Source organism: Mixophyes fleayi, chromosome 4, assembly GCF_038048845.1.
Source record: "Mixophyes fleayi isolate aMixFle1 chromosome 4, aMixFle1.hap1, whole genome shotgun sequence".
NCBI lineage: Eukaryota > Metazoa > Chordata > Amphibia > Anura > Limnodynastidae > Mixophyes > Mixophyes fleayi.
In genome coordinates this window covers 8,045,986-8,066,093 of record NC_134405.1, presented here as the reverse complement: position 1 = coordinate 8,066,093, position 20,108 = coordinate 8,045,986, and the positions used below count along the sequence as shown (strand labels likewise).

Sequence of the window (20,108 nt, the reverse complement as noted above, 5' to 3'; positions counted from 1 at the left end):
ATCAATATTTTTATATATATATTAGAAATATAGGTTAATATTTAGTCATTCGTCCCCATCTATCATCAATTGTTCCCAGATGATAAAAAAGTATTCTCAGACTGTTTGTCTCCAGGTGATATTTAAATTAGGGTTTCATAAAATGTCAAAGTTTTCTTTAATGAAAGCGTTTTTTTGTGTAAACTTCTTTGACTTGGAACAAAATAGAAACATTCCTAAGGTCACTTACTACAAAGGAAATTTCTAATTATACCTCAGCAGGAGGTAAAATTTTCTAATTAGATCATCGCAGTTTCTGGCATCCTGTTATGTCAACAAATGGACCTTTTGTTTAGGATTCACCTATTGTCTATGTAGAGGGTGTGAGCAGAAAGACCTGATCTAAGTATCAGCAGTAAGGCTAGGTACGTACAGCAGGGAAATTCTAATGATTAGCGATTTACCAAGGACAATAAAAAGTCCCAACCAACATGCTGATACATGTGTACATACTATATACGATTTATCTTCAGATCTGTGCTCTTCATCTGGTCCAAGAGCAGTGTAGTCATTTAGAGAATGTCAGTGTAAATTTATATGTGGTGTGTTATATAGGACATACTAGGAGTCAGAATTCATTTTTTATTATTATAATTCCTCTTATTTAATTATTATTATTGTTATTATTCCATATGTATCATCTCAGTTTTCATCTCTATTAAGCACTTTTTTTATTATGTATAGAGGTCAATTTAGAAATTCATTTGTTTATGCAGCTGTTTGGATAGATTTTATTAATGTTAACCTTAATGATAACCTAGGCTGAAATACATATTTTATTGCTAATTCATTATTATACATCAGTTGAAAAATTACCAATATTTATAGTAACACGGTCCGAGCTCTCAGTCTCTCAGGGAAAATGATTCAGTTTCCGTTAAAAGACACTGAACTTAATATTTAATGGGTTTGCAGACGTGTACTAAGGGAATATGAAATTGCCATAAAAGACACATGTCACATCTCAGACATGTGTGAGTGACAGCTGTCAATATAACGTTCAGGGAGTACTGCAGCATCAGTCAGTAATTACAGTGTTGGCTTCGCTTGACAAACTATTACACTAACATAATTAAAGTACACCAGGGAAACACATAAAGTACATTACATTTATCTGTCCGACAGAAAGGATGAGGTAAATATTAGATATAGATCTTTCATGGGATACAATAAGATATCATAGAAATATTTATATAGAAAGCATACAGCACTCCCAGGTCCCAGCTGTAAGTGGTTATGGGACACCTATAGAGGATTATCACATTGTATACTGTCACAGCACATATACCAGCAGTACCATGTCACATTATAGTATTGTATATTGTACTCTGCTAGGTATCCTGGAACACGGGAACTCCGTAATAACCACATGTGAATCCTCTGACATGAGATACTGGCTTCATGTGTTGTTCTCATGGAGTGTTGGTTTTATTCATATTATGAACATACAGGTCTTATATTCTCCTGATCTAATCTATGCTTCCAAAACAGGTTTTGCTATAACTTGTAACTGTGTTGTAGTAAAAGGTGCTGTCACAGCACGTTTATTATCATTTAACTGAAGTACAAAGATCACAGTACATAAGGAGCAGCACTATAGCATAGACATATTATACAGGGATCATTCTCCCTGAAATCTCACATACAGTTTACAATCAATCTCTGTTGACTCGGCAGTAACATAGTAGAAGTAATGACATGAATATCTCACTCTTATCAGCTCTCTGGTTACAATGTCATAGGACATAATACTAATGCCCTAGAGAGCAATACACACTGACATATTGGCAGAAAAAGAAGAGAAAGTAAGGCAGGCTGGTTACAATGTCATAGGCCATAATACTAATGCCCTAGAGAGCACTACACACTGACATATTGGCAGAGAAAGAAGAGAAAGTAAGGCAGGCTGGTTACAATGTCGTAGGCCATAAAACGAATGCCCTAGAGAGCACTACACACTGACATATTGGCAGAGAAAGAAGAGAAAGTAAGGCAGGCTGGTTACAATGCACAAGCAGCTGGCACATGCAGAGGAAATAGAGGGCGATGAACAAATCAATGTCTCTTCATGTGGATGTTACGTGGTACAAGCAGAAACCAATTCTGGTTTTATTCTCCTTCCCCCAGTCCCCTCTCCCTGCAGGACCCCTTGTGATGCTGGAAGCACTCTCAGATGCAGAACATAAAAGTGGACACATCTCTCTACACGTACAGAGTGATGACTGCAAATCTGCAACAGGATTATTTATGATCTGGATGTGGCCAGTAAGAGCATCCGAGCACTGACCGGCTACTGTCATATCTATCTGGTCCTGGCAGGATGATTTTGTAACCCAGTTTGAATTTACACTCTGCAGGGTATCATGTAAGATCTTACAATCAGGCTCATTCTTAGATCCTTCAATGATTGTTACCCTGTTTCTTAATAGCTTTTGCTGATAACCGTTAATAGTCTAATGGTGCAGTGTCACTTTCTGCTTCGTTAGCTGTTAAATTACGGCACAAACCCAGACACACTGAGCCTGATTCATTACTGTACTTCTCTGCCGATTTTGTGCTCATTGTGAGCAAAAACACACTGTGTATGCCCAGAACAGGGAGATAAGTAAGGAAAACAGCCAGTTAAGTAAGAATTATTACTCAATGTAATAACAGGTTCGTACGCAAACACCACTTACGTAACCCTGCGTCTTTTGAGGTAATAAGGGGTGTGTGATGGGCGGTGACTGCTATAATATAATGATAATGGGCGTATACTTCAGGATAAGTACGATACATGCGCAGCGGTGTCATTACATCCATTAGTAACAGTTACACATGCTTGGGGTCATGTCTAACTCCTGAAGCTCAGCGCAGAGTAAGACACAAGAATAAAACTGTATTTACTACTCTCATAACAAACCATTATGAAAACATGTTGTTAGTTCATTGCAGTTAAAATAAAAAAAAATATTACATTTTAACAGTATAACAGGGTTGATCTACATGTTCAATTCTTTGGATAAAAAATATATATATATTTGACCAGTTTGGTGTTTATGAGCGATTTTATTATTTTATTTTATTTTGTTTTTTTGATCTTATGTTTTATGTTTTCTTAGGGTAGGGTATAATACCTGTGTGTTAGGTGTAATGAGAGTACATGAAATATATGAAAGTAATTTGTCCCAGGTGCACTACAGGTCCCAGGATGGCCAGACTGCCACAGTCCATGGGTGCAAAGCCAGGATAGGACCTGTAATGTCCCCAAAACATATTTCAATACAACACAGACCCAAGTGTAAACATAAATGACACACCAATTGGTCACCTAAATTGTGAATAAGATTTTCTCTTTCCGTCTTTTTAAATAATAAATGAGATGAGCAGGTTACCAAAATATAATATTTCTATAGTTTATTATTAAAATTATATTAAACATAGATACAGCCATACTGGACGGAGCAGACATACGCCCAGGGTCTCAAATGCCAATTGACACCCTATATTTGATTAACTCATTCTTTTATAGAATATGTTACTCCTTTTCCTTTAAAAAGCACCTTCCCTGCTTACATCGCTGCTGGCAATCTAAGTCTCTATAATTAAAGTGACATGTTCCTCTTGGATGGGTCATCTTGACCAATATTTGTTTGGCCATATCCGGAAATTACATAACATATTGTTTTGGTTCTGAACTGTGCAATAATGGAAATTTACTAAAAACATGTCTCTTGTTATGTAATATGCGTATTGTGCAACATGTGTTTATCCGTTCTCTTAAAGCACAAAAACAAAATTCAAGTTCATTGGTTCATTCTATTGAACTAATTGGTAATAAAGGGTTTTTGTTAATTATTACTTTGACACCATGTTCATATTGTTATACTTAATTGTATTTATGTATATGTTAATATTTTTATTATATTCATGTTTGTCATATCTGTAAAATGTATGTCATATCTGTAAGCTGATTGTCCAGCGTTATGGAATCTGTGGTGCACTATATATAAACGATGATGGTGAAGATGAGGAATGTCGTCAGAAGGATTAAAATAAAAGAAGTCTGTGATGGAGGCTTCAATTTCGAGAGCTAAAGATCAAGTTAGAAGCAGTGATTAATCCAACCGCATTCAGTATTGTTGTGGGACATTAAGGAAATGAAATGATATGAAAATCCCTCATAATGTGTCCATAAAATGGGAACGATCTATGGCAAGGTTGTCCATAATGGCCATTGCTATATGGGAGCGGTGAGGTACAGAATATTTTTTATTTATTTGTATTTTTTTTCATGCAAATAATGCAGCTTAAGTAGGACAGTAATTTAATGCGATGCCCTGGAGGTGGTCTGACGGTATTGGAGCTGATGGATATGTATATATATATATATATATATATATATATATATATATATATATATATAATTAATAGATGTGTGTTAGGTTTATTTCATTAGCCACCTTTACACAGTGAGTTGTTGTCCCTCTGGATGACCGGAGACAAGGAAAGTCAGCAGCTAGCAGGGAATACTAGGTATGTTTTCTGCTACTCAGCAATTGTCAGTAAGATTTTGTGCCTGATTCATCAAGTCATGCAAGCTGAGAGCAATGTGCGCTGCATCGGCTCTGCAGACTCCTGAGATCAACAATTAATGGATCTAAAAGACCTATTCAATTAATGTCACCTGTTAATAATATAGACATTAAAGATAAAACTTTTTTTAAAAGAAGTGTTTTTTAATTTTGTTTCCCAAACGAAATTCATTTATTAGTATGTTCTTTATGTCTACTCAACATAAAATACATTTTTACAGTTGCTACTGATTACAAACACATGTTATAGCATGCATACGAAACTGTCATCACTAGTAATCAGGACTTAAACTAGTCCTGTAGCTGCAGGAAGAGATACAGCAGATAAATCAGCACCTTTGAGATGCCCAAAGCTTGAATCAGACATGGCTCCGTGCGCTCGTGTTTGACATGTCCTTACTGTACATAGACTAAGGGAGAACGCTCCTTCCCTGCACCGTGCCCTCTATAAAATAATAACCTGTAGTAAGAATTATTTGAGTATGAAGCTGATTTTAACTTTGCTTTGTTCAGTTCAAGCAAACGGAGATTACATTTACGGATTATGCTAAAAAAAAAATCACCATTTATGTTCCTTGATGAATCAGTCCCTGTACTGATGGAACCTGAATTCCTGCTAAGCCTTCCAACTAAGTAGCACACTCTTAGACAGTATGCACACTAGCTTTATACCATGATGTAGTAATCTTCCCCATAGTGAACTATATAGTGCCTGATATTCTAATCAGAGCAATCATTTACAGTTAACCTCATGCCCGCCCCCTGCACCCAAATCCAGACATATACAAAGTCACCTAAGTACTGTTAACCCAATAAACTTCTCATTGTCATTAAAACAGCTATTTTTTCCTATGGTTGCATTGTCCTGCCCTAATCAGGCTGCCTATTTCTACAGCAAAATACTTACTTCAGCCCTAGACAATAAAGCTCCAGCTACCACATACAGTCTCTGGTGATACAGCCTCCATCTCCAACTACTGCCCTATTTCTCCTATAGCATTTGTCTCCAAACTACTTGAAAGATTAGTGTACAAACCCCTATCTCACATTCTCTCCTCTTACTCCATTCTTGACTCTCTGCAGTCAGGTTTCTACTCCCAAGATTCCACTGTAACATCTCTCACAAAAGTGATTATTGATCTACTCCTTGTTGTTTCCGTGGCGCGACCTGTGAGGGGAAAAAATAGGGGAGGGGGAAGGGAGAAAGAGAGAGAGAGAGGGGAAGGGCGAGAGAAAAGAACAGGTGAGGCAGTATACACGATTGCGGCCAGGATATGTTTATAGCTCCTTTTGCAATATAGGTCCTTAGCTCTTGGGCCTTGTTTATAGCTCTAGTGCCGTGTATACTGTGGGATACTAAGGGTGGTAGGGCTTAACGGGCACGGGGACTTAAATGCCCTGCCTCAAGCTTGTATTAGAAGCTTTTGCAGATAATCTGCTATATAATGACTAGGCCTGCTTTTCTTAAAAATATATATATATATTGGTGTGTAGGGCTGTGGGGTGAACAAGCAGGCTTTAACTCCTATGAGTGTACTTTTTGTATCCTATTAAGGGATATGTGGGGCTTGGATACCGTTTTAAAGGGTAGTGGGGGAGGATATGGTGTCTCTTAAGGAGATGTAGGTGGAAATCTAAGTTGGGTTGATAACGGGGTTAAATGTGGTGTGTGTGCTTGATAAAGCGGGTGTAATTGAAAATGAAGTATCTTTTTGCTTTAAGCTCTAAAAAGAGCAGTTATGGTATTTTACCTTTTCCTTGTAGTTCGTCAGTGAGTGGATGTTGCAGTAGGTGTAGAGAAGTAGATTAGGGCGGACAGTCGTGGTGGCTATGGATCTGCGACTCTCTTCCTGTGTTCTTACTTCCGGTTTGTGGGTTTGGAACGCACAGGCGCCTGTGCATTCCACTGCAGAGCTGAGACTCTGTTCGTGCTGTTTGATGTTTGTTGAAAGGTGTGCCGGTTCTCGCTGGGTCGGGTGGTAAGTAAACTCTTTCCGGATTGCGGGCAGGTTTCTCGTGAAGTGGTCAGTTCCAACGCATTTCGTCCGGGTGGACTTCGTCAGGGATGTTCCTTGTGTGTGCAGGTGAGTCTTCTTATACGTGTGTGTCCATGTTTCCTCCAATGGGAGCGGGAGGGGAGGGGGGGGGGAAGACGGGAGGCAGTGTTTTAGTATGGGGTTAAAGGTTGTCTATTAAGGTGTTTTATTGTTTATTAACTTTTTGAATATTTATGGTCTAAGTAGTAGGTGGGAATCGGCACTTGAGGGGGGGGGGCTTTGTCAAATGGTGATATGAGAGATGGGGGGGGGTTGGTGTCCGTGACCGGAACATCTCTGATCTCTCTCAGATCAGTAGTTTGGGTCAGGTGTGGAGTGGGCACTGGTCTATGTTATATAGGTATATATTTTGGGTAGTTATTTTATGTTGGATTTTTAATTTTACTGTATGGTAAAATTTCTTAGTTTAAAATATGCTTGGGTTGGAGTCGTGTATGGGTGAGGGTTGGACTAGGGAATTAGAGGGTTCCGTCTCTTATGTATTAATGATGTGTGGCTGGGTGTCTTAGGGATGCAGATTGGGGCAATTAGTTACGGAGGGTGGGAGGCGAATGTGGGGGGGATGGGTGGGGGTCTAATTATTTAAATATTGTGTGGATGCCGGGATCCAGCTATATGGGGGGGGGAGAGGGAATGAATTAATACTTTTTAGGGGGGGGGAAGTGGGGTAAGGGGATAGGGTCTAAACGCTGTAAGGTTTTTTAAAAGGGGGGTGTTTGGTTACAGGATGAATTTATGTGTGTGGTGTGGTGGACTTTAACTAGAGGTAATAGTGATCGTTATAATTGGCCTTAACTAAGGAGTAATCCTTTAATATAAATAATATTAAATATTGAATGTGCGCGCACGTGTATGTGCTTGTGCACACACATATAGTTTAACCCATATATCTACTAAAATTAGCACTAACGCTATTTCAACGTATACATACATATATACATATATATGTGTATAATTATAGATGACTGCCAATAGAAACTTATTGGGGTAGAGTGGTTGGGTGGGATAGGGGTCTAATTTATAATATTCTGCTGGCTTTTAGATTTTAAATTTTAAATTTTAAATTTTAAAATTTTAAAACCACATTTATATGGGGAGGGGATATGAGCTGATGTATGTATTTTGTCTACCTTGTATGTCCTTTTTTTGTGTATGTGCTGTATTAAGTACTGTACTACACATGCTAATGGCAGACTGGAAAATAATAATAATTTTAATTTTTTATGTATGTCCTGTGTTGTGTACTGTAAGGCACTGCGGAGCACTGTGGCGTCTTATAAATCTAAGATAATAATATATATGTTTGTTATGGCATCACATTGTTTTAACACAATAAATAGCAGACTGGAAAATAATTATAATTACAAATTAAATAACTATGGGGTGTACATTGTTTCATTGCTGTTAGTACAAATAATAAAACATTAAATTCTTTACAGGTCATATGAGTTAGAAATCTTTAATAGATGTACTAAACTAAAGTCAATACAGTATTATTTGGTTGTCAATTACTTTACAGTAATTAGAGCAGGCATAGGATTTTTAGAGGATTTAAATGGTTGCACTAAATTATGTTTTGTTGCTGTGACATATCACAGTTGTAAACATTTGCTTCATCCATTTATACAATAACAGGGTTAGAGTGATTTTAATTTTGTCACATAAGATGCCATGACAACACATGATCATTAAGAAGATGGCTGACAATGAGCAGACATGACTGTATGAGCATCAGCTGTAATGAATTGTAGTTTGCAAAACATCCTGCACATTTTCTATAAGTTAAAAAACTTTAAATTATTTGCAGGCCGTCCTAGTTATTACCTTTATTATATGTACTAAACTAAAGTCAATAAAGTGTTCTTTGGTTGTCATCTACTTTACAGTTATAAGGATAAGCCTGGTCGTGGCATTTTAGAGGAAATAAATGGCTGTGTTAATTTTTTGCGACATATAACACACGCACAGATTTAGTGCATTAATTTCTACAATAGAAGGAATAGAATGATTTTAATTTTGTCAATAAAATACCATGACAAAACATCATTAAGAAAATACGGGAAAATATGTCTAACAATAAACATACATGGCTGTATGTGTCTGCTATACAATGATTGTAATTTGCCAAATATCTTGTACATTTTCCTTTATGATGTTGACAATTTAACTATATAATGTCAACATTTTAAACCTGTTGAACATGTTATGTGTAAACATTTCACAGGGTGACATTATGTATGTCTAGATATTAGTTATGACGACATTACAAGAGTGTAGACATTATGAAGGTGTCAGCGATGTTATGTGTCCACATTTTAGATGTCAACATTTTGGATGTGTAGACATAATGTATGTCGACATTTTAAATGTGAAGACATTATTACCGTGTTGACATTATTTTGGTTGGCATTAAAACAGTGTAGACATTATCTCAGTCAACATTATGATTTAGACATTTTACATTTCAACACTTATTCAAAGTCATTGTAGACATTTCTACTACATCCCTCTAATACATTTGCTGTATGATAATAATGATAACTGGTCTTTGCAGTGTTTTTATTATTGGCTCTCATATTATCAGCATCACACAACCCCTTATATATATCACCTCTGGTTCCATCTTCTAAAATATAGCAGAGTATACAATATTAATTAATACTGAAAAAAGATGTTAGTTCCACAATCAAAAACAGAATTTCCACATGTATCATGATCAGATTCTATTCAACATCAAGTGTTATAGAAACAGCCGCCAGTAAAATAAATGGTAATTACAGATATTGTGTGAGCATTGTTCTTCAGTCTATATACAGGTCAGCGCTGTATGATTTGGATCACTAAGAAAATACAAGTAGACTGGGGAGCAATGTCTCCTCCTTGAGGCTTATTTAATAACATGGTGTGAAGAACAAGGATTTGCTGTAACCCGTAGAAACCAGATATCAGCTATTAGCACTCTGGTATAATCAAAACAACAAATGGGATGATCTGATTGGTTGTTAGGGGATACAGCAACCAAGACAGCAATGGAACGATATGAGGGAAACATTAAGGAGACGTAACAGAGATCAATAGGAGCACATGTAGTGTGGAACAGGGCAGTGTGCAGTGTTAGTTTAGATATGTTCGGTAGTCATAGCTCTGCCTGTCATAGAAGGAATCCCAGTACTGAGAAGAGCTGCTGGAACTCTCTTCTGGATAGAACGTTCTTTATTCTACTAGTCCTTTTACTTGTATGAGCAGAGCAGCAGTATATTACAGAGCTTAGCAAGGGCTGCCTCATTGTCATTGTGTGATTGTGTAGTGCAGCCCTAGATCATTACAGTTAGACAATCCCAGATGGAAAATGCCCCCAAGTCCCCTTGCCAGACCCCTCTAGTCTTCTCTGATGTTTAACATGGCCTTGATGTTATATATAACATTTACCAGATTGAAAAAAAAATAAAACTGCATATCCCCTATATGGATATTATGGTGATAGAACAACATAAACCGTGTATGATACATATGCTACATTCAGGGTGACTCTTGTGTATGAATCTTCTGGTGAGTGACAAGTGCTTTCCTTTAAATTAAACACTTGCTGCATTCAGACTATTTAAATGGTTTATTTTCTGTGTGAATTGGCTGATTTTAAATTAGAGCTGACTTGTGGGTAAAACACTTGCAACATTCAGAACATTAAAATAGTTTCTCTCCTGTGTGAATCCTTTGATGTTTTTCAAGAGTTGACAATTGAGTAAAACTCTTGCTACATTCAGAGCATTTAAATGGTTTCTCTCCTGTGTGAATCCTCTGATGTCTAAGAAGATCTGACTTGTTGGTAAAAGACTTGATACATTCAGAGCATTTAAATGGTTTTTCTCCTGTGTGAATCATCTGATGAACAACAAGATGTGACTTTCTGGTAAAACACTTGCTACATTCAGAGCAATGAAATGTTTTCTCTTCTGTGTGAATCCTCTTATGTGCCACAAGAGTTGAATTGTCACTAAAACACTTCCTACATTCAGAGCATTTAAATGGTTTCTCTCCTGTGTGAATCCTGTGATGTATTACAAGATGTGAATTTTGGGCAACACACATGCTACATTCAGAGCATTTAAATGGTTTCTCTCCTGTGTGAATCCTCTCATGTCTTACAAGATTTGAATTCTTGGTAAAACACTTGCTACATTCAAAGCATTTAAATGGTTTCTCTCCTGTGTGAATCCTCAGATGTGCTAAAAGATGTGAATTATCGGTAAAACACTTGCTACATTCAGAGCATTTAAAAGGTTTCTCTTCTGTGTGAATTCTCTGATGTGCAACAAGACTTGAATTCTTGGTAAAGCACTTGGTACATTCAGAGCATTTAAATGGTTTCTCTCCCGTGTGAATCCTCTGATGTGCAACAAGACTTGAATTCTTGGTAAAGCACTTGGTACATTCAGAGCATTTAAATGGTTTCTCTCCCGTGTGAATCCTCTGATGTGCAACAAGAGTTGACTTTTTGGTAAAACACTTGCAGCATTTAAAGCATTTATATGGCTTCATTCTTGTGTGAGTCTTCTGATGTATGGTCAGTTGTGATTTACAAACAAATCCCTTGTGACATTCAGAGCATAGATAGGACTTCTAGCTTATTAGTTACCAGCAACTTATTTCTAGAAGGTTTCTTTTATTCAAAAATAAAATAAGATTCTGAGAATTCAAAAGAGTTTATGAAGAACTGATGTTTATAGTCTGTATGACATGTAGATGAGACTATTATTTTGTAACACTCATGTTCAGAGTACAAAGTCCTTTCCCAAAACGTCTTGTTTTTAGTGTGATCCTGTTCATTAATTCACCTAAGAGAAAAAAGTGTGTTAATATTTAGAAGCCTATTACATCAATTAATCTACTTTAACAGAAGTAATGTGTGTACAGAAGACAAATATAATTTATACACAGGCAAATATGAACCAACCATTGGGAATTGTTTCTATTCTTGTATATATTGCCACACAAACATATATACATAAAAAAAACTGTGGAGACTTATCTGTATACTCACAGATGACAAAAAGCTGTGATACATCCCTATAGGAGATTAAGTACTCTCCACATACTCACTATTACATTAGAAGAAAAACAGATCAAAATGGGGAAAGAAATCTTGTTTTTCAATATTGAATAATGATTATACAAATTACAGAATATAAAAAGAACAAATGATTACCCTAATAATTATAATTATGTTAGGTTGCAGTGCTAACAATACAAACATTGTAAAGACATAGACGCACCACACATGTATAACAATACAATATCTACAACATAATATATGCGCAATTGTGTTTATGTATCAATAAAATTACCTTACTCTGGTGATTTCTGCTTCTATCACTTTCTTTCCTGATCTTTCTAACTATTCCATCCTTCCAGCTCTGCAGCCACCAACTCACTAACATTGGGCTGATACTGCCTATTTATAGACATTCCTCCCCATCTCTCTGCAATAGGTCCCGGGATGACCAAAATATGTTCTCAGACTGTTTCTTTCCAGGTCTCTCACTTTCTTGGCATGTAAATGATGTATACACATTTCTAAAATCAATTACTATAAAAGAAACCTTGACTCATGGTAAAATCTTGCATTCTAATTAGATTATCATAGTATCTGACTTCCTGTTATGTCAACAAATGGACCTTTTGTTTTTTATGTATGTATGTATTGTCTAGGCAGCCCTAACTCTGATTTTAATGTGATTCACTGTTAAAAATAAGCCATAATATAAAGTATTATGCAATAAATACACGTTATCCTCAAGATAAAGCCTCAGATCTTGTACATCTTTGACCAGCCAAGAACAGATTTACAAAATCAGATGAAGAACACTGAGTAAGTCGCTAATAATATGGGAAAGATACCAAGGTATTAAAAGTAGAATTAAAATTACATACATACATTCTAAATAAACACTGTGAAGGCTTTCTCTGTACATCCTTACAAGACACAAAGCTGTGATATATCGGCACAGGAGATAATGGGCTCATCACCTACTCACTATCTGGAGTATTCATAATGTTATGATATACAGTACATATATTAAACAAATTACACAAGCGTACTGGTAGATAATATATAAATATATTACACACATGATACTGCAGTTCTAATAGAATATATTATATATATGTGATATCACATACTGATAGAAAACATATAGATATATTACACACATGATATTACAGTACTGATAGAAAACATATAGATATATTACACACATGATATCACAGTACTGATAGAGAATATATAGATATATTACACACATGATACCACAGTACTGCTAGAGAATATATAGATATATTAAACACATGATATCACAGTACTGCTAGAGAATATATAGATATATTACACACATGATATCATAGTACTGATAGAGAATATATAGATATATTACACACATGATATCACAGTACTGATAGAGAATATATATATATATATATATATATATATATATATATATATATATTACACCCATGATACCACAGTACTGATAGAGAATATATAGATATATTACACACATGATATCACAGTACTGATAGAGAATATATATATATATATATGTATATATATATATATATATATATATATATATATATATTACACACATGATACCACAGTACTGATAGAGAATATATAGATATATTACACACAGGATACCACAGTACTGATAGATAATATATAGATATATTACACACATGATACCACAGTACTGATAGAGACTATATAGATATATTACACACATGATACCACAGTACTGATAGAGAATATATAGATATATTACACACATGATACCACAGTACTGATAGAGAATATATAGATATATTACACACATGATATCACAGTACTGATAGAGAATATAAAGATATATTACACACATGATACCACAGTACTGATAGAGAATATATAGATATATTACACACATTATACCACAGTACTGATAGAGAATATATAGATATATTACACACATGATACCACAGTACTGATAGAGAATATATAGATATATTACACACATGATACCACAGTACTGATAGAGAATATATAGATATATTACACACATGATACCACAGTACTGATAGAGAATATATAGATATATTACACACATGATACCACAGTACTGATAGAGAATATATAGATATATTACACACATGATATCACTGTACTGATAGAGATTATATAGATATATTACACACATGATACCACAGTACTGATAGAGAATATATAGATATATTACACACATGATACCACAGTACTGATAGAGAATATATAGATATAATACACAGATGATGCCACAGTACTGATAGAGAATATATAGATATATTACACACATGATACCACAGTACTGATAGAGAATATATTAATATAATACACACATGATACCACAGTACTGATAGAGAATATATAGATATATTACACACATGATACCACAGTACTGATAGAGAATATATAGATATATTACACACATGATATCACAGTACTGATAGGGAATATATATTATTGCCAAACTATACTTATTATCATGTATACAACGGTTGGCTCATAAAACTATTTGAACCATAATCTTAAGTAATTGTGCAACAATAGTTGACTTTTATAATAATGGGAGATCTAAATGTTCCCGTCCTTACATATATGACTCATACAATTTAGGTGAAAATCTAGAAATGTCCATAAATATGTTTATGTATATATTACAAACGTAATGGTTCATGTATATCTAACTACACTGCAACCATAGGAGAAAGCAGACACATATAATGTACAGTGTATTATCAGGATATTTAAAGTTTAACACATGTAACCCAGCTTTGTTTTACAATATAATATTTACTAATAGATAATACAATGTGCAGAATATACAATGTACAGTAATGTACTCTAATAATTATAATGCTGTTAGATTGTAATAATAACTATATAAACATTGCTAAGACAAAAATACATCCCATATGTACAATACAATATCTATAATATAACACCTATAAATGTTTATGTCGATATCAGTATGTTCTTATACATAATATAATTACCTTACTCTGAAGATTTCTCCTTCTATCTCTTTCCCTCCTGATCATTCTTACTGTTCCATCCTTCCAGCTCTCCAGCCACCAACTCACTAACACTGGGCTGATACTGCCTATTTATAGTCATTCCTCCCCATCTCTCTTCAATAGTTCCCGGGATGACCAGAAGGTTCTCAGACTGTTTGTCTCCAGATCTCTCATGTAAATCTCATTGACATGTAAATGAGGTATAAACATACCTTAGGACAAATACTATAGATGAAAATTCTAATTAGACCTTGACACCTGGTAAAATCTTGAATTTTAATTAGATCATCACAGTCTCTGACATCCTGTTATGTCAACAAATGGACCTTTTGTTTATTATTCATCTATTATCTAGACAGAGAGAGTGAGCAAAAGACCTGTTCCAACACAAAGCTGTATATATGCACAGTAGATAATGAACTTTTCACCTACTCACTATTAATGAAGCACTTTACATATCTAGCTGTAGGTGGAGCTCCGATGAACAAAATAGACAATAAGTTTAGTTAAGAAGGTTCATCTAAAATATGAATATTTATTGTATACCCAATTAAATCTACATGTTTGTCACAGTAACCAGAGCAGAAAACTATAACATTAACAAGTGAAAAGTGCTCCTTTGTTTTCAAATGCAAATTGTGTTTGAAAAAGCAGAGATGGCTGCAGTAGTACAAATAATATGGAATCCTATGGATTAAAACTCAATATACTTTTTGGACTTTAGAGAACATAATCATCTGTATTACTAAAATGTCATAGTTTAAATAAATTGTGTGTGTGATTTAGTACGAAGAAAAAAAAAAACAAAAAAATGTCTCACAGCGCTTGGTGGTCTCCCAAAATTAGATTTATTCCAGGGAAAGGATAATGATAATTGTAAAACATATATTAATACACAACATATGAGACCGGTCTTAGGTTACAACATACTAAGACAATATAGTAATTAAAATTAAATCACAGTAAAAAGCACCAAAGTAGCTGCAATGGAGCTGTAATTGATAAAAAAAAAAACACACACTATAATATAGTGGTATTACTATGCATTGGATCAGCTGGATATACACCCAAAGTGGGAGGAGCCTATGTGTAGATAATTAGTATGGAAGACTCCACAAGTGATTAGTAAAATGTCTGACAGAAAAAGAAGGCATTAGATTAATGATAAAGATATACATAGCTCAAAGTTTAAGATGTCAGTATTACACTTTATAAGTGTTCCATAGAGCACCAAACCAATAAAGTGGATAATACCGCTTTCATACTGCTGCCCCGGCAATATCCCATGTTTTTCAAGCCGGGTTTTTGCCGGGGCTCGGAGCGTCCCAGCTCAGAAACACCATTCATACTGCACCTCGGACCCGGGAATTTCCCGGGTTGACCCCATTCAAACTGCACAAGTCTGTGCCCTGGCAATTTGTGGGAGTCATCACCAGAGCAGTTTTCATTGGCTGAAAAATGTCATTGAAAGGTGACTGGTGCTGTTAATACACACTTTTTCAGTGAAATAAAAGCAATTTTCTCCAACAAACTCCGATTCTGCTTCAGCTTGATCTGTACTCCACCATCCACCATTTCTCCTAAACTCCTTCTCGAATCTTCCACGGGCTCCCACCGATGACATCATCCTCCAGAGACAGGCAGACAGCCAATCAGCTTGTTTTCTGTGCAACCCGGGTTGAAAAACCCGGGTTGCACCATTCATAGTGCAGGCAACCCGGGTCCGACCCGGGAATTACCCCTCGATAAATCCAGGGTTGAAGACCCGGGTTTTTAGACTCGGGATTTTTGACTTGTACCATTCATACTGCACCAAGACCCGGGTCGTTTGAGCTCGCCCCGGCAAAAACCCGGGATTTTGGTTGAGTATGAATGGGGTATAGATCCCGTTAGTTTCTCAGAAATGAACCGATGTTCTAATGTTACAATCAGGTATAATGCATTAACTGACTCGACAGATATAGCTGGAGTCTTACACAAGTGGATTCATTACTTGATAGTAGCATGAGTCTGAGTTGTTGCTCACTGTATTGTATCAAAAACTTTTGTGGATGGCACAGGATAACAAAAGGTCCGGATACTAACCCCGATATATGGGAATAGATAGTCTTACCGTGCCGGTAAGGTATTGCACAAGCGTACTTATAGTGAAGAGAGGGATCCGTAGCCTTGATGTATCTCGACGTGCTGGGCACACCAGGTGCGCGATTAACTGAGGCACGATCCAATTAAACAGGCAGGTTTTACAGATTATGCAATGTATGCACCGATGGGTGATCTTCCAGACAAGAGTAGGCTATTGCAGATAGCCAGGAAACGGAGCTCTGTTTGAAAAATATATATTAAGTGTTCAATTCGATAGTAGGTGGTTCTCTATAACAGGGTCCTCACCATCTGACACGTTTCGTTCAGCTCAGCTGAACTTTCTCAAAGATATGGTGAGAGGGGAAATTATATGATTATATAGGGACTATAAAATTGAATATCAATTACTCCAAGCTGATATGCATCTCAGTTAATTTCTCCATTTAGGGGAGAATATATACACAAGTGGTACGTGTGAGACATCTTCAAACCCTATTACAACATAACTCCTTAAAACATATCTCAATCCTATTGAACAATGAATGGTATAAATGGATAACAAATAAATATAAACAGTAAAATTAATTGGTAATATAAATTATTAGTGTTCAGTGTGTTTTGTGATTTCACTGAAGGATATTCATATCAAACTTGAATGTTTTCAATATAGTAAATGATCATCACAGCACATAGAAAACACAATGCTATTCTACATAATGCAACATTGATGGAAAAAGGGTAGATGTTTGAAAAGTTGGGGGGAATAAGATGGAAAAACACCCCACTAACATACTCATAGACTCAAAAGAACTGTAGGTTCTTGAATGGAAAAAATGCATTTGGTATCAAAAAACTTAAACAAGACAAACTATGAATAAATAAAATATCTAGATAACCACCTATAGTCGCAGATACTATTAATAAAATGAATATGAATAAATATAAAGTGGAATAAAAGAAAATAAAAATAAATGTTTATAAAAACAAAAATAAAAATAAAAATAATAATGAAAAATAAAAAGCAAAAAGAAAAAGAGCAAGTTTATGTCTCCAGAAATTCTAAAGATTCATTAAGCCCATCTGGGACCAACATGTGAAGTTGGAAAATCCAGAAGGTTTCCACTTTACAAAGCTGGCGAAATCTGTCTCCACCTCTTAATGTCTTGTTGTTGACGTGTTCAATCCCATAAAGTTTTAAACCAGAGGTGTTTTTATTGTGAACCTGTAAAAAGTGTCTAGAAACACTATTTGTTAGTACTCCCAATGTGATACTGCTTTTATGTTCTCTGAAGCGAGTCATGAGGCTCCTCGTAGTTCTTCCTATATATTGTAGTCCAAAAGGACACTGCAACATGTAGACTACAAATTGGGTTTCACAGTTGATAAAATGATTAATAGAAAAACTTTTTTGAGACACTGTTGAAACGATCTTATTGGTTCTATTCATCATAAAGGTGCACGTGACGCAAACATTCTTATTGCATCTAAAACAGCCTAAAGGTTTTGGTGGTAACCAACAGGTGGAGTCTCGATTTTAAGTCTTTTTTGGATTGTAAAAGCAAGGTGCCAATATGTTTTTTAAATTTTTATTCTTTCGAAATATAACTTTCGGTTTATTCCCTAAGAGGGGTCCCACTAAAGAGTCTTGTTTGAGTAAAGTATAGTTCCCAACAATAATTTGCCTAATACGCGATGATTTGGTGTTAAATTTCGATATGAACAAAGGGACATCTGTTTCTTCTACACCCACAGTATCAGAATCTTTTTTGGTCATAAGTTGTAACATTATAGTCCTATCTAGTTGTGAGGCCTCGTCTCTTGCATCTTCCAGGAGAGAACTGCCCTCTTCCCTCTCTCCTTTTCTTTTGTGCCCTCTGGAACTCCAGGTCCATCTGCAACAAACTTTCCTCCATCCATGACCTCTTTATCTCCAAGTCTCTTAATCTTCTTGCCATCACTGAAACCTGGCTTACTTCTTCTGACACCATTTCACCCGCCGCTCTCTCCTACGGGGGCCTCTCCTTCACCCACTCCACCAGACCAGACGAGCGTCCAGGAGGTGGAGTGGGCCTCCTCCTATCCCCTAACTGCACTTGTCATTCCTACTTTACCTTCCCTCTCCTTCTCCTCCTTTAAAGTACACGCCATCCGTCTCTTCTCCCCCATTCACCTCCGTGTCTCCGTCATCTACCATCCCCCAGGCCCCTCCTCACTTTTCCTTGACAACTTCGCTGCCTGGCTCCCCCACTACCTTTCCTCTGACCTTCACTCCATCATGCTTGGCGACTTTAATATCCCTATTGACAACTGTTCTGACCCCGGCACCATTAAACTTCTCATCCTTTCCTCCTCCCTAGGCCTTACTCAGTGGACCTCTTCCCCCATCCACTGTCAGGTGACTTCCTTGACCTTGTCTTCTCTCATCTCTGTGATCTCTCTGACTTCTCCAACTCTCCCTTCCCACTATCTGACCACCACTTCCTCTCCTTCACTCTGTTCTCCTCCCCTGCCTCGCCCAAAGCCACCCTCACTAGACGTAACCTGGATGCTATTGACCCCACCTCCTTCTCCTCCTCTCTCGAAACTCTCCTTTCACCCCTTCCCTCCCTGGCCTGTCCCAACCAGGCCTCCTCTCTCTACAATCACTCCTTCACCACTGCCCTGGACGCTGTTGCCCCGGCCTCTTCTATCCGCCAATGCCGCATTATTCCCCAACCCTGGCACTCAAAACTCACCCGCTTCCTCCAGAGATAGTCAGACATGAGACTTAAGGAAAAGAGGGCTCTGCCCATGATAGGTTACATTTTAGAGAGAGGGAGTAATGACTCTGATATGGCAGAGTCTTCTACTGTTTGTTCACTCACACACATGGAACTCATATTTGTATCCATACTATCTGTATGCCAGCACATGAGTAGCCATGTACATGTTGTTGTACTTACTTGTATTTATGGATCAATTAATATGTGTATTATATTCATGTTTGTCATATCTGTAAGATGTATGTCATATTTCTAAGCTGATTGTCAGGTGCTATGGAATCTGTCTTGCACTATATTTAAACGATGATGATGAAGATGAGGAATGTTGTCAGAAGTGTTAAAATCAAAGAAGTCTTTGATGGAGGCTGTCACTAGCTGTGGCGGTACGCCGCATCCTGGCGTGATCTAGCAGCCGAGCGCGTGCATTGTCTACAATGTACTGTTATTTTTCCTTGGGCTTATCTTTGTGGCATAGAGTAGGAGGGTGTAGGGACATCCTCCAACAC

General features: G+C 36.5%; 1 pseudogene; it reads right to left on the bottom strand.

Moving 5' to 3' along the window:
* The window catches only part of LOC142149624 (uncharacterized), a 168,859-nt pseudogene that overhangs the window by 119,692 nt on the left and 29,059 nt on the right, over nt 1–20,108 (bottom strand).